At 42.5% G+C, this 12,889-nt stretch overlaps 1 long non-coding RNA gene across 3 annotated transcripts in view; it reads right to left on the bottom strand.

Annotated features, from left to right (window-relative positions):
• Positions 1 to 1,183: 1,183 nt before the first annotated feature.
• The window catches only part of LOC132836238 (uncharacterized), a 22,992-nt gene continuing 11,286 nt past the window's right edge, over positions 1,184 to 12,889 (bottom strand). For 2 of the 3 annotated variants that reach the window (XR_009647342.1, XR_009647340.1), the window contains exons 3-4: positions 10,563 to 10,675; positions 1,184 to 3,810 (exon numbers count right to left, since the gene is read on the bottom strand). This is a non-coding gene — a long non-coding RNA (uncharacterized LOC132836238). The remainder of the gene's footprint in view (positions 3,811 to 10,562; positions 10,676 to 12,889) is intronic. The other variant, XR_009647341.1, reaches the window with a different exon arrangement.

The following is a 12,889-nucleotide window of genomic DNA, read 5'->3' on the forward strand; positions in this document are numbered from 1 at the left end:
GGAGTTGACAAAAGTCATCACTGCCAGTGCAGGATAGAAATTCAGAAATCAATTCCAGTTTCAAAAGAACATTATCCTCTCCTGTTCCCCAAATCTAATTCCACACCTTCTCCTTCTTTGGACTGAAATCCAAACCCATCTCCCCATCTCTTTCCTCCAATTCTAGTTTTCTCCCTCCCTCTCCTCTCCCTAGAGTCAGTTCTGCACCTCCTATCTGCAGACAATCAAAACAACAAGTCTGATTCAGGGTTTTGCGTCTCCAGCAGGTGTTGCTGAATAGTCCCTGCCCACCTCCCAGGCTTGCTTTCTTAGTCAGAGCCTCATTGATTCACCCCTGAAGAGAGACACACCTTTCCCTCACCCAAGATGGTGGTCAGTTGTCCAGTGACATGGGGCAGCACCGTGGCTCAGTGGTTGGCACTGCTGCCTCACAGCACCAAGGACCCAGGCTCGATTTCATCTCGGGCAACTGTCTGTGTGAAGTTTGTGCATCTCCCAGCGTCTGCGTGGGTTTCCTCCATGTCCTCCCACAATCCAAAGATGTGCACATTAGGTTAATTGGCCATGTTAAATTGCCCATAGTGTTCAGGAATTTTCAGGTTAGGTGAATGTAGAGTAATGGGGAATGGTTTGGGTGGGTTACTCTTCAGAGGGTCGTTGGCCTGTTTCCATACTGTAGAATTCAATGATTCGATGACAAGCCCTGCCCTCACCGAGATGGCAATCAGTGATTATTCCCCCCTGGCCTCAGGCCCATCCTAGGAGTTGAAAACTCCCCAGATCCGCATGCCCCCCACCCAAGGTTATCATTCCTACCCAGTCTCACAAACTCCTCGCCCTGGGGTAGAAGCGGTATCTTGTCACTCAGGCCTGGGGATCTGCCCAGGGGGTTTCTGAAGTCTTCCTTGCCCAGCTGCTAATTCGTTACCTTCCCGACAGCTCCAATCCTATACCTCGCAAGGCAGCCCAGCTTCTTGAGGAAGTTATAAATCACACAGCACAAGGTTATAGTCCAACAGGTTTATTTAGAAGCACTCGTGTTTGGAGCACCACTCCTTCACATGGTAGGACCATAAAACACAAAATTTATAGCAAAACATTAGTGTGATGCAAGTAAAGTGATATATTTAACAAACTTCAATTACTGTTAAGTCTTCCATCTTAGAAAGGGTTACAGGTTTCTGTTTATTAATGTGTAAATCCCAAAACTTCTTTTAAAGTCACATTCTCAACGTAAATTAAGGTTTTACAAAACAAGGTGACATTTCAGCTCAGACAATACCTTAAAGGTGTAAGGTCAGAGTTTGTCTATATCCCAATCGTGACTCAGACTGGGTCTACTTCCAAAGTGGAATTTACAAAATATTATATGAATTGACCGTCTGAAATGACTGCCCGCAATTTGTGTACTTTTTGAGCAAAATAGAACGTATCTGTAAATATCATTTTGCAAATACAAATTCATCACACAGACTTAAACGTGTGTGCGCATACAGGGGAGAGGGGGAGAGAGGCTGACATGAATCCAAAGTCTCAGTTGCAGCCATTCTCATGGGTACCGAACTTGGCTATCAACCTCTGCTCAGCTACTTTGCATTGTTGTCTGTCCCGAAGTCTGTCTTGGAGGATGGTCACCTGAAGATCCGAGGCTGAATATCCCTGACCGCTGAAGTATACCCCAACTGGGAGGGAATACCCCTGTCTGGTGATGGTTGTGTGGTGTCCATTCATCTGTTGTCACTGTGTCTGCTTAGTGTTACCAAGTGGGATAGAATTGAAAAATGGGGAGATAATGTTCAAATTACTTCGAATTGTGGTTAGTTGCCATTGGCAACACTTTTACCATTTATCATTTCCATTTTGAAAAAGGAAAGAGTCACTGGGGAAGGTGTCACTCAGAAGCACATGGAGAACACCAAAACTGAGAGCATTTAACTCTCAGGAAAGACCAGGAAGTTTTTCTTTTGAAAAAATGGTCCAAAAGGTGACCTGACGGATGTCTTCAAGGTGATGAAGGGCTTTAAAGTCCATTAGTGAATACAAGAGGAACCTCTTTAACTCAGCGACAGGTGAGAATGTGGAACTCTCTCCCACAGTGGAGGCCTAGTGGCATTATCACTGGCCTGTTCATCCTGAGACCCAGGTAATGTTCTGGGTACCTAGGCTCGAATCCTGTCATGGTAGATGGAGGGATTTGAATTCAATAAAAAGTCCAGTTTTAAGAGCTGATTGTTGGAAAAACCCATTCAGTTCATGAATGCCCTTTAGGGGAGGAAATTACTATCCTTGTCTGGCCAACATGTGACTAGGCCATAGTAACGTGTTGACTCTTAACCCCTCTAGACGATGAGGGATAGGTGATAAAGGTGCTTAACCAGTGATGTCCTCATCCTATGAATGAATCAAGAATAAAGGGACAGCAAGTGGTTGAGGTGGACAGCAGGAATATATTTAAGGAGAAGCTGGATACATACATGACGGAGAAAGGAATAGAAGGATATGCTGAAGGGGGAGATGAAGAGAGAATGGTGGAGGCTCATGTGGAGCGTAAATATGGACAGAGATCAATTGAGTCAATCAATTCTATAGCACAGGGCTAGACCAATGAGGCAGAAACATGTAGTCATTGTAGATTTTGTAGTGGAAGGAAATACATCATTTACAGCCAAAAATGAAATAATTATCCTTCACAGATTTTATGGAACACTTCCTTGGGAATGTGCACCCGTTGACTCAAAGGGCATCAGCCTCACTGGAAGCAAAGTGGTGAGAGCGGCCAGTCCAGCCGAAAGAAACCCTCTGACCCACTCACTTCACTCACTGTCCAAATGAAAATGGCTCAGGCTTGGACAACTTAATTCAAGGCACAGTATCAATGTCCAAGTCAGCACTTGTTGCTGATTAACAGCTGACCCAAGTTCTGTATTTACTTGTGAATTCACTCATGTTTTCTCAGATTTGATGACTGTGAGAAGCGCTTCCCACAGTCAGGGCAGATAAATGGCCTCTCCCCAGTATGAACTCACTGGTGTTCGTGTAGACCAAATAAATCTCTAAATTGCTTCCCACACTTGGAGTACTTAAATTGCCTCTCCCCACTGTGAACTCACTGATGCATTTGCAGACTGGATAACTGAGTGAATATCTTTCCACAGTCCAAACAGGTAGATCAGTGTGAGCCGCTGACGTTTTAACACTGAAATATTTACTGAATTTTTTCCCACACTCAGAGCAGATGAACAGCCTATCTCCAGCGGCAGCACGCTAGCGTTTCCACAGATTATACATGAAATTCCTTTCCACAGCCTGAACAGGTGAATGGCCTCTTCCTAGTGTGACTGTGTTGATGAAATTCCAGTATTGACAGGGAATGGAATCCCTTCCCATATTCTTCACACTTTCACGGTTTCTCCATATTGAGAATGTTCTGACGAGCCTGCAAGTTCAACAATCAACTTAAAGCCACACACATAACAAATATGTATTACAGGTTGTGTGAAGGGCATTTGCCCAAAACATCGATTCTCCTGCTCCTCAGATGCTGCCTTACCTGCTGTACTTTTCCAGCACCACACTCTCGATGTGTGACTGATTGAAACTATTTCCACAGTCAGTTCACTGAAAGACTCTTACTTGAGGTGAGCATCTCACTGCTCTTCCAGTTAAATTGATGTTTAAAACCTTTGATGCAGACGGAACAGACAAACATTTATCCAGTCACGGTTATTTAAGTCCCGGTTAATTTAGTCACTGTCTGCACATGGTGTTTGTTTGAGGTTTCTGTCTGCAAATCATTACCCTTCTAGCATCCTGTAAAAAGAATTATGAAAGGAATAAAATCAGATTAGAAACTCAGAACAGACGAATCTAGTTTTTCTAGAATACCTTTTTGCTCTCTCTTCCCCCAAATCTGTAAACCTCCACCCCCAAAACTCTCTCCCACCATTCTCACTTTGCTGTCCCTAATATACACCCGCCCCATTCTCTTGAATGTGCTGCTGAACAGATCCATGCTGGACAGACTCTGCCCCATTCCTAGATTAGAGTGGTGCTGGAAAAGCACAACAGGTCAGGCAGCATCCGAGGAGCAGGAAAATCGACATTTCAGGCAAAAGCCCTTCATCACGAAAGCCCTTTCCTGATGAAGGGCTTTTGCCCGAAACATCAATTTTGCTGCTACTCGGATGCTGCCTGACCTGTTGTGCTTTTCCAGCACCACTCTAATCTAGACTCTGATTTCCAACACCTGCAGTTCTCACTTTCGCCCTCCGCCCCATTCCTGATGTTCTTCACTTCCTTTCCCATCAGTTGCTACAAGTCAATAATTTAACCCAATATATTTTTAAAAAAGGAATATAAAAGACAGTATTATGCTCACAGGCGTTGGACAGAGATAGAAGTTTCAGTCTGGGTGGAGATCAATCTTCATTGATACAGAGACAGGGAGAGAAGCAGCAACAGCAGCTTTGCTGGGCAGGAATGAGTAGCTTCAGGAGGTCTAAAGACCAAAAACAGAAATTGCTGGAAAAACTCAGCAGGTCCAAGGTCCAGGACCCTTCTTCAAAAGCTCATTGCTTAATGTCTGCACTCAAACAGGAAGAGAGCTCTGATTGGCTGGAGGACCTAAGTGCTTCTGGTCCTCCCACCGTTTCCCAATGGTCGATGCTTTGATGATTGGGAAGAAAATCGGACCCACATGGGGTTGGAGGCACTTTGACTCAACGTTTGAAACAGTCGACTAATACAAAATGCAGGTGCTGTTGTCCTCCAGCCAATCACATCTATTCTGCCTTCTACAAAGCTTTTGTCTTTTGCTGTGGGTACTTTCTCAATGTGTTCCATTTACCCCTTCACTCCTTTTGCTCACAGATTAAAAAGGATAATTTTCTAGCTCCTTTCAGTTGCAAAGAATTGTACCAGATGAGAAATATTAACTTGTGTTTTCTCTCCACAGATGACACCAAAATTGGAGGTGCAGTGCATAGCCAAGAAGGTTGTCTCAGAGTACAAGACTTTGATCAGATGGGTCATGGAATGCCAGGTAACTTTAATTTAGATTAATGTGAGGTGCTGCATTTTGGAAAGGCAAATCAGGGCATGTCTTACATATTTAATGGTCAGCTCCTGGGGAGTGTTGCTGAACAAAGAAACCTTAGTTCATAGTTACTTCAAAGTAGAGTCGCAGGTAGACAGGATAGTGAAGAAGGTATTTGGTATGCTTGCCTTTAGGAGTCCATGTTGCGCTGTACTGTTAGGCTACTTTTAGAATACTGCATTCAATTCTGGTCTCCCTGCTATAGGAAGGATGTTGTGAAGGTTGGAAGTTTTAAGTGATAGGGAGAGGCTGAATAGGCTGAGGTTATTTTCCCTAGAGCATCAGACACTGAAGGGTGACTTTACTGAAGTTTATAAAATCATGAGGGGCATAAACAGGGTGATTAGTCAAGGTATTTTCTCCAGGGTAGCAGAATCCAAAACTAGACGGCATAGGTTTAAGATGAGAGGCCAAGTATTTAAAGGGACCTAAGGGACAACATTTTCATGTAGAGTGTGGTGCGTGTACGGTATGAGCTGCCAAAGGAATTGGTAGAGGCTGGTACAATTATACAGTTTAAAATGCATCTGGATGGATATATGACTGAAAAGGGTGTGGAGGAATATGGGCCAAATGCTGGTAAATGGGATTAGATTTATTTAGCATATAGAGTTGGAATGGATGAGTTGGACGACAGGATCGGTTTCTGTGCTGCACACCTCTATGACTCCTTAATAAAACAGACTCTCCAATTCTGAAGAACCTGGTTGATCAATGATAATCCTTTTAGTGAAAGGCTAGGACCCCTGATGATGCCGCTCCTTTAACAATGTTATTCTGTCCTTCGGTTTTCTTAAGAGGGATCGTTAAGGCAGAGGTTCCCATATGTTTGGAAATATCTACTTGAAACGGCTTTTAAGTGTTTTTATTAAAACACTTGCACAATAAAAAGGCGACTGGCCAGTTCTCCGAGTAAAGCATTTTTTTCCTAGTTTTGGGGTAGTTTTAGCTGGGGACCCAAAGAACCAGCTCCATGCTGATCCTGTTTCTCTGTGACATTCCTCTCCTGTAAAACCCTATGCCAATGGGTGTTTTATGGGATGTTGCAGGAAATCAGCTCTTTGTTAAGTTACGTATTCATGTCACTGAGTTTTCAAATAGATATGGTACTCTAAATTTGGTTTTCTTTTGTTCACTCTGGAAAGAACAACAGGAATAAAGAGTCTTGGGCTAATGATAAGATTCTTGGTAATGTAGATGAACAGAGAGATCTTGCTGTCCATGTACATAGATCCCTGAAAGTTGCCACCCAGCTTGATAGGGTTGTTAAGAAGGCATACGGTGTGTTAGCTTTTATTGGCAGAAGGACTGAGTTTCGGAGCCATGAGGTCATGCTGCAGCTGTACAAAACTCTGGTGCAGCCGCACTTGGAGTATTGCATACAGTTCTGGTCACCACATTATAGGAAGGATGTGGAAGCATTGGAAAGGCTCAGAGGAAATTTACTTGGATGTTGCCTGGTACGGAGGGATGGTCTTATGAGAAAAGGTTGAGGTACTTGAGGCTGTTTTCATGAGAGAGAAGAGAGTTGAGAGGTGACTTCATAGAGACATACAAAATGATCAGAGGATTAGGTAGGACGGACAGTGAGAGCATTTTTCCTCAGATAGTGACAGCTGGCATGAGGCGAGATAGCTTTAAATTGAGGGATGATAGATATAGGACAAATGTCAGAGGTAGTGTTTTTACTCAGAGTAGTAGCTTGCAGCAGTACTAACCTTGCCAACTTTAAGGTCATTTAAATGGTCACTGGATAAACATATGGATGAAAATGGAATAGTGTAGGCTGATGGGCTTCAGATTGGATCTACAGGTTGACACAACATCGAGGGCCGAAGGGCCTGTACTGCGCTGTTCTATTCTATGTTAGCAAAGGAGAGAATCACAACAATTGCTCAGCACTTTAATTTCCTGGAAATGCCATGGAGATGGCTAAAATTCAATTGAAAGTGAAGCATCATGATGTGGAGGCAAAGAAAAAAGAAAAAGAAACTAAATTTTTTGAATTACGATTAAAAGCAAGAGAAAAAGAATGAAAGACCCTTGTAGAACAAAACAAAAAGGACAGAATTGCTTTAGCTGGACAAAAAGAAACAGAGAGAAAGAAGAGAGAGAGAAAAGGAAGAAAGAGAGAGAGTTTGAACTTCATAAATTGGCACTTGAATAGAAAGATTGGCTTAAGAGCATAGAGATGAAGGCTGAAAGTAAGCTCAGTGAGGATGAGCAAACGCATGGTAGCCAAAGAGCTGGTGGCGATCTGTTTAAATATATTCAAGTATTGTCTAAACCTAATGCGAAGGATGTAGAAGCCTTTTTCATCTCATTGGAGTAGGTGGCTAAACAAATGCAGTGACCAGTGACTACCTGGGTTTTGTTGATCCAAATAAAACTTGTAGTTAGAGCTAGTGAGGTAATTGCATCACTATCATAAGATGTATCTGGGACTTATGAGAAGGTGAAGAAAGCCATTTTAACTGCCTGTGAGTTTGTGCCAGAAACCTGCAGTGTTTCAGGAATCTACGGAGGGTCTCTGGTCAAATCTACATTGGGCTTGAAAGGATCAAACAAAGTAATTTTGATAGGTGGATAAGGGCATTAAAAATAGAGCAAACCTATGATGCTCATAGATAGACGATTATTTTCCAGGGGTTCAAAAATTCAGTCCCTGAGGTAATGAGAACTCAATGTGGAAGAGCAGAGTGTTAAAATGGCAAGATTAGTAGCTGAAACCGCTGATGATTATGACTTGGCCCATGAATCAAAATTTGGCTTCCAACATCAATTTCAAAGAGGTCATTGAAGGGTAAGAAAAACTCAAGCTAAAATATGAAAACATTTTTACTGGCCTGGACTGCACAAGGATATAGTTGAATTTTGCCACACATCTCATACATGACAGGTAATTGGAAAACTACAGGCAGTAATAAAACCTGCACCTTTAATACCTATTCCTGTATTTGGGGGACATTCTACAAAATCTTAATTGATCGCATAGGACCCCTACCTAAAATAAAATAATAATGGATGTGTCCACTAGATTTCCAAAGGCCAGGGGTGGCATGGTGGCTGAGTGGTTAGCACTACTGTCTCACAGAGCCACGGACCTAGGTTCGATTCCAGCCTTGGGTGACTGCCTGTGTGGAGTTTACACATTCTCTCCGTGCCTGCGAGTGTTTCCTCCGGGTGTTCTGGTTTTCTCCCATAATCCAAAGATGAGCTGATTAGGTGAGTTGGCTATGCTAAATTGCCCATAGTGTTCAGGGATGTATAGATTAGATGCAATAATCAGGGGTAAACCTAGGATAATAGGGGATTGGGCCTGGGTGGGTTACACTTTGGAGGGTCGGTGTGGACTTGTTGGGCTGAAGGGTCTGTGTCTACACTGTAGAGATTCTATGACTCTTCAAGAACCAAAGTATTCCATTACACAATAACACAGCTAAAAGGATTGTAGGGGAGGTACTCAACGTTTTCACTAGATATGGACTTTGCACAGAGATACAAAGAGATCAAGAGTCAATCTTAATGTCAAAATCATGAAAGGAAGTTATAGACACCTTAGTAATAAATCAATTCAAATCTACTGCATGCCATCCAGAATCACAGTGAGCACTCGAAAAGTGGCATCAGATATTAAAGACCATGTTAAGGGCTTATAGTCAAGACTATCCAGATGATTGGGTTAAAGGACTTCAGTTTGTACTTACTGCTATCAGAGATGCACCAAATTCAGTCCATCAACCCAAATTAGTTTTTGGGCATGAAGCGAGAGGACCGTTAAAATTGATTAGGGAGAAATCGGTAAGTCATAATTCAGAGACCACACAGTTTTACTGTGTGTTAAACTTTAGGGAACAATTAAATAAAGTGGGGGAATTGGCTATACAGCATTTAAAAGTATCACAGCATACACTGAAACAGGAAGGTGACAAGAAATCAAACACTCGCTTGGTTACTTCCAGTGATAGGTGAACCTTTAAAATCAAGGTTTAGAGGACTGCACCAAGTCAAAAGAAGATTGAGTGAGTTGAACTATTTGATAAGGACTCCAGACAGAAATAAATCTCACAGAATGTGTTGTGTGAATATGCTCAAAAAGGTACTTTGACAGGGAAGGAAAGTCAAAGGAGGTTGTGTTATTGGTTACAACACAGAAGGAAGGACCAAGTTCAGAGCATTCTGAATTTGACATTACTCAAATGAAATTGGACAATGTGGAAGTTATCAAAAGTTGGGATAAATTATTGAGTTACCTTCCTGAGGAAAATCAAAATGACCTGAAAAAGTATTATTACTATCACATGGTGAGATATGTGGAAATAACCTGGGAAGTACTAACTTAATTGTGCATGATGTAGATATAGGACATGTCAATCTGATTAAGCTACATCATTTTGGGTTGAAACCCCTGAAATTTACACAGATTCAAAAGGAGATTGAACACATGCTCCAAGATGACAGATTTGAAGTCAGCTGCAGTGGCTGGAACTCACCAATAATAATGGTGCCAAAACCAGATGGTACCCAATGGCAATGTGTGGACTATCACAAAGTTAATGCAGTCACAGAGACGGATTCATATCTGATTCATGTTTGGAAGGCTGTGTTGAAAAGGTGGGACAAGCAACTTATATTACTAAGTTGGACTTACTCAACAATACTCACAGGTACCTTTGTCTGAAAGAGCAAAGTCAATTTTGGCTTTCGTAATGCCGAATGGACTCTTATCAGTTTAAAGCCATGCCATTTGATATGAAAAATGTGGCAGTTTCATTTCAAAGTCTAACCAATAAGGTCATTTCTGGTTTACCCAATTTTAAATATTGATGATCTGGTGATTTTTAATCGCACATGGATGGAACATTTATCAGAATTGTTCAATCGACTGGTGAAGAGTAACTTTGCCAAAGCCAAAGTTACCTTCCTGGTCATGTTGTTGGACATGGCTCACGGGACGCAAAAATAAAGGTAATTGGAGAGTTTCCTATACTATCGACAAAAAGAGCAGGACTACGATTTCTCGGATTCAGTGAATTTTATCAATACTTTACCACATTTCCACAGTGTGGCTGCTCTGCTCACTGAATTACTGAAGATAGGCAAGATGCCTCAGTGGAGAGTGGACTGTCAAAAGGCATTTGACAGCCTGAAAACTGTTAACCACTGCCACAATGTTAGCCCCACCTAATTACGTGAAGCTATTCAAGGTGGCTATAATGCGGCTGTCGATGCTGTGCTCTTCCATGAGGATGAAGTGAAGATAGAAAGACCTATCGGGTATCTTTCCAGGAAATTTAACATTCATCAGCAGAAATATTCGACAGTTGAGAAGGAGACTTTCAGCTTGGTATTGGCATCACAACATTTCAATGTTAATGTTACCAGAGAGACCTTGGAGTGCAAGTTCATAGCTCCTTGAAAGTGGAGTTGCAGGTACATGGGATAGTGAAGAAAGTGGTGTGCTTACCTTTAATGGTATTGAGTACAGAAGTTGGGAGGTCATGTTGCGGCTCTACAGGACACTGTTGGAATATTGCATGCAGTTCTGGTCTCCCTCCTATCGGAAAGATGTTATGAAACCTGAAAGGGTTCAGAAAAGATTTACAAGGATGTTGCCAGGGTTGGAGGATTTGAGCTGCAGGGAGAGGTTGAATAGGCTGGGGCTGTTTTCTCTGGAGCTGAGGGGTGACTTAATAGAGGTTTATAAAATCATAAGGGGCATGAATTGGATAAATAGACAAAGTCTCTTCTGAGGTGGGGGAGTCCAGAACTAGAGGTCATGGGTTTAGAGTGAGAGGGGAAAGATATGAAAGAGACCTAAGGGGCAACTTTCTCATGCAGAGGGTGGTACGTGTATGGAATGAGCTGCCAGAGGAAGTGATGGAGGCTAGTACAATTGCAACATTTAAAAGGTATATATGATATATGGACAGGAAGGGTTTGGAAGGATATGGGCCCGGAGATGGCAGGTGGGACTAGATTGGGTTGGCATATCTGGTTGGCATGGATGAGTTGGACCGAAGGAGCTGTTCCGTGCTGTACATCTCTATGACTATGATCAGGAATATCTGAGACAATCGTATACTCTGATCATAACCCATTGAAGTTTGTGTGTAAATTTAAGGACAAAAATACTAGACTGTTTTTATGGCGCTTGTTACTACAGCCATTCAATTTGAAAATCGTGTATATGGCAGGATGAGAAAATGTGATTGCCGATGCGTTGTCAAAACTTAAGACGCAAACCAGAGGTTTTCAGTGGCAGGATTAAATGGACTGAAATAGAATGTAGTACTGCATGGTTTGTATGATTACAGTCAATGTATATGTACTGTGGTGTACTAACAATGTAAAATTAAGCAATTTTAAAATGAAGCTATCTTTGGATATTGATCAGTCATTCTTTTTGTAAAAGGGGAAGATGTGATGATGCTGCTCCTTTAAAAGAAGTTATTCTTTCCTTGGTCTTTTTTGGAGAGGGATCGTAAAGGCACAGGTGCCAATATATCTGGAAATATCTACTTGAAACGGCTTCTAGTTATTTTTAAAAACACTTGTACAATGAAAGGGGTGTAGCCAGTTCTCTCAGAGATGTACGGCATGGAAAGACACCCATTGGTCCAACCCATCCATGCTGACCAGATATCCCAACCCAATCTAGTCCCACCTGCCAGCACCCGGCCCATATCCTTCCAAACCCTTCCTATTCATATACCCATCCAAACGCCTCTTAAATGTTGCAATTGTACTAGCCTCTACCACATCCTCTGGCAACTCATTCCATAAAGGTACCACCCTCTGTGTGAAAAAGTTGTCCCGTAGGTGTCTTTTCTATCTTTCCCCCTCACCGTAAACTTATTGTCCTCAAGTTCTGGACTCCTTGACCCCAGGTAAAAGACTTTGTCTATTTACCTTATCCATGCCCCTCAGAAGAAAACTGAATTTCGAGTAAATTAACTATTTGAAGACCTAGCCAACACGAAAATGAAACTTAACAAAGAGCTGGTGCAATTTCCTGCAACATCCCATAACACACCCCTTGGCAAAAAGTTCAATTAAACACAGGTTCTTACTGGAAAGAAATTGGAGAGAGAGAGAGAGAGAGACAGAGACAGAGAGAAATCAGACGGGGAGAGAGAGAGAGAGATCAGACGTAGAGAGAGAGGTCAGACGTAGAGAGAGAGAGATCAGACGTAGAGAGAGAGATCAGAGAGAAAGAGAGAGAGATCCGACAGAGAGAGAGAGACAGAGAGAGAAACAGAGATCCGACAGAGAGAGAAACAGAGATCCGACAGAGAGAGAGAGAGAGAGAGAGAGAGAGACAGACACACACAGAGATCCAACAGAGAGAGAGAGACAGAGAGAGAGTGAGAGATCAGACAGAGAGAGAGAGAGTGAGAGATCAGAGAGAGAGAGAGAGAGAGAGAGTGAGAGATCAGACAGAGACACAGATCAGACAGACAGGTCAGACAGAGAGAGAGATTAGACAGAGAGAGAGAGAGAGAGAGAGATCAGAGAGAGAGAGAGAGAGATCAGACAGAGAGAGAGAGAGAGAGAGTGATATCAGACAGAGAGAGAGAGAGAGAGAGTGATCAGACAGAGAGAGAGAGAGAGAGAGTGAGAGATCAGACAGAGAGAGAGAGAGAGAGTGAGAGATCAGACAGAGAGAGAGAGAGAGTGAGAGAGAGAGAGAGAGATCAGACAGACAGGTCAGACAGACAGATCAGTCAGAGAGAGAGATCAGACAGAGAGAGAGAGAGATCAGACAGAGAGAGAGAGACAGAGAGAGAGATC

The sequence above is a fragment of the Hemiscyllium ocellatum genome, chromosome 46 (genome assembly GCF_020745735.1).
Source record: "Hemiscyllium ocellatum isolate sHemOce1 chromosome 46, sHemOce1.pat.X.cur, whole genome shotgun sequence".
Taxonomy (NCBI): Eukaryota; Metazoa; Chordata; class Chondrichthyes; order Orectolobiformes; family Hemiscylliidae; genus Hemiscyllium; species Hemiscyllium ocellatum.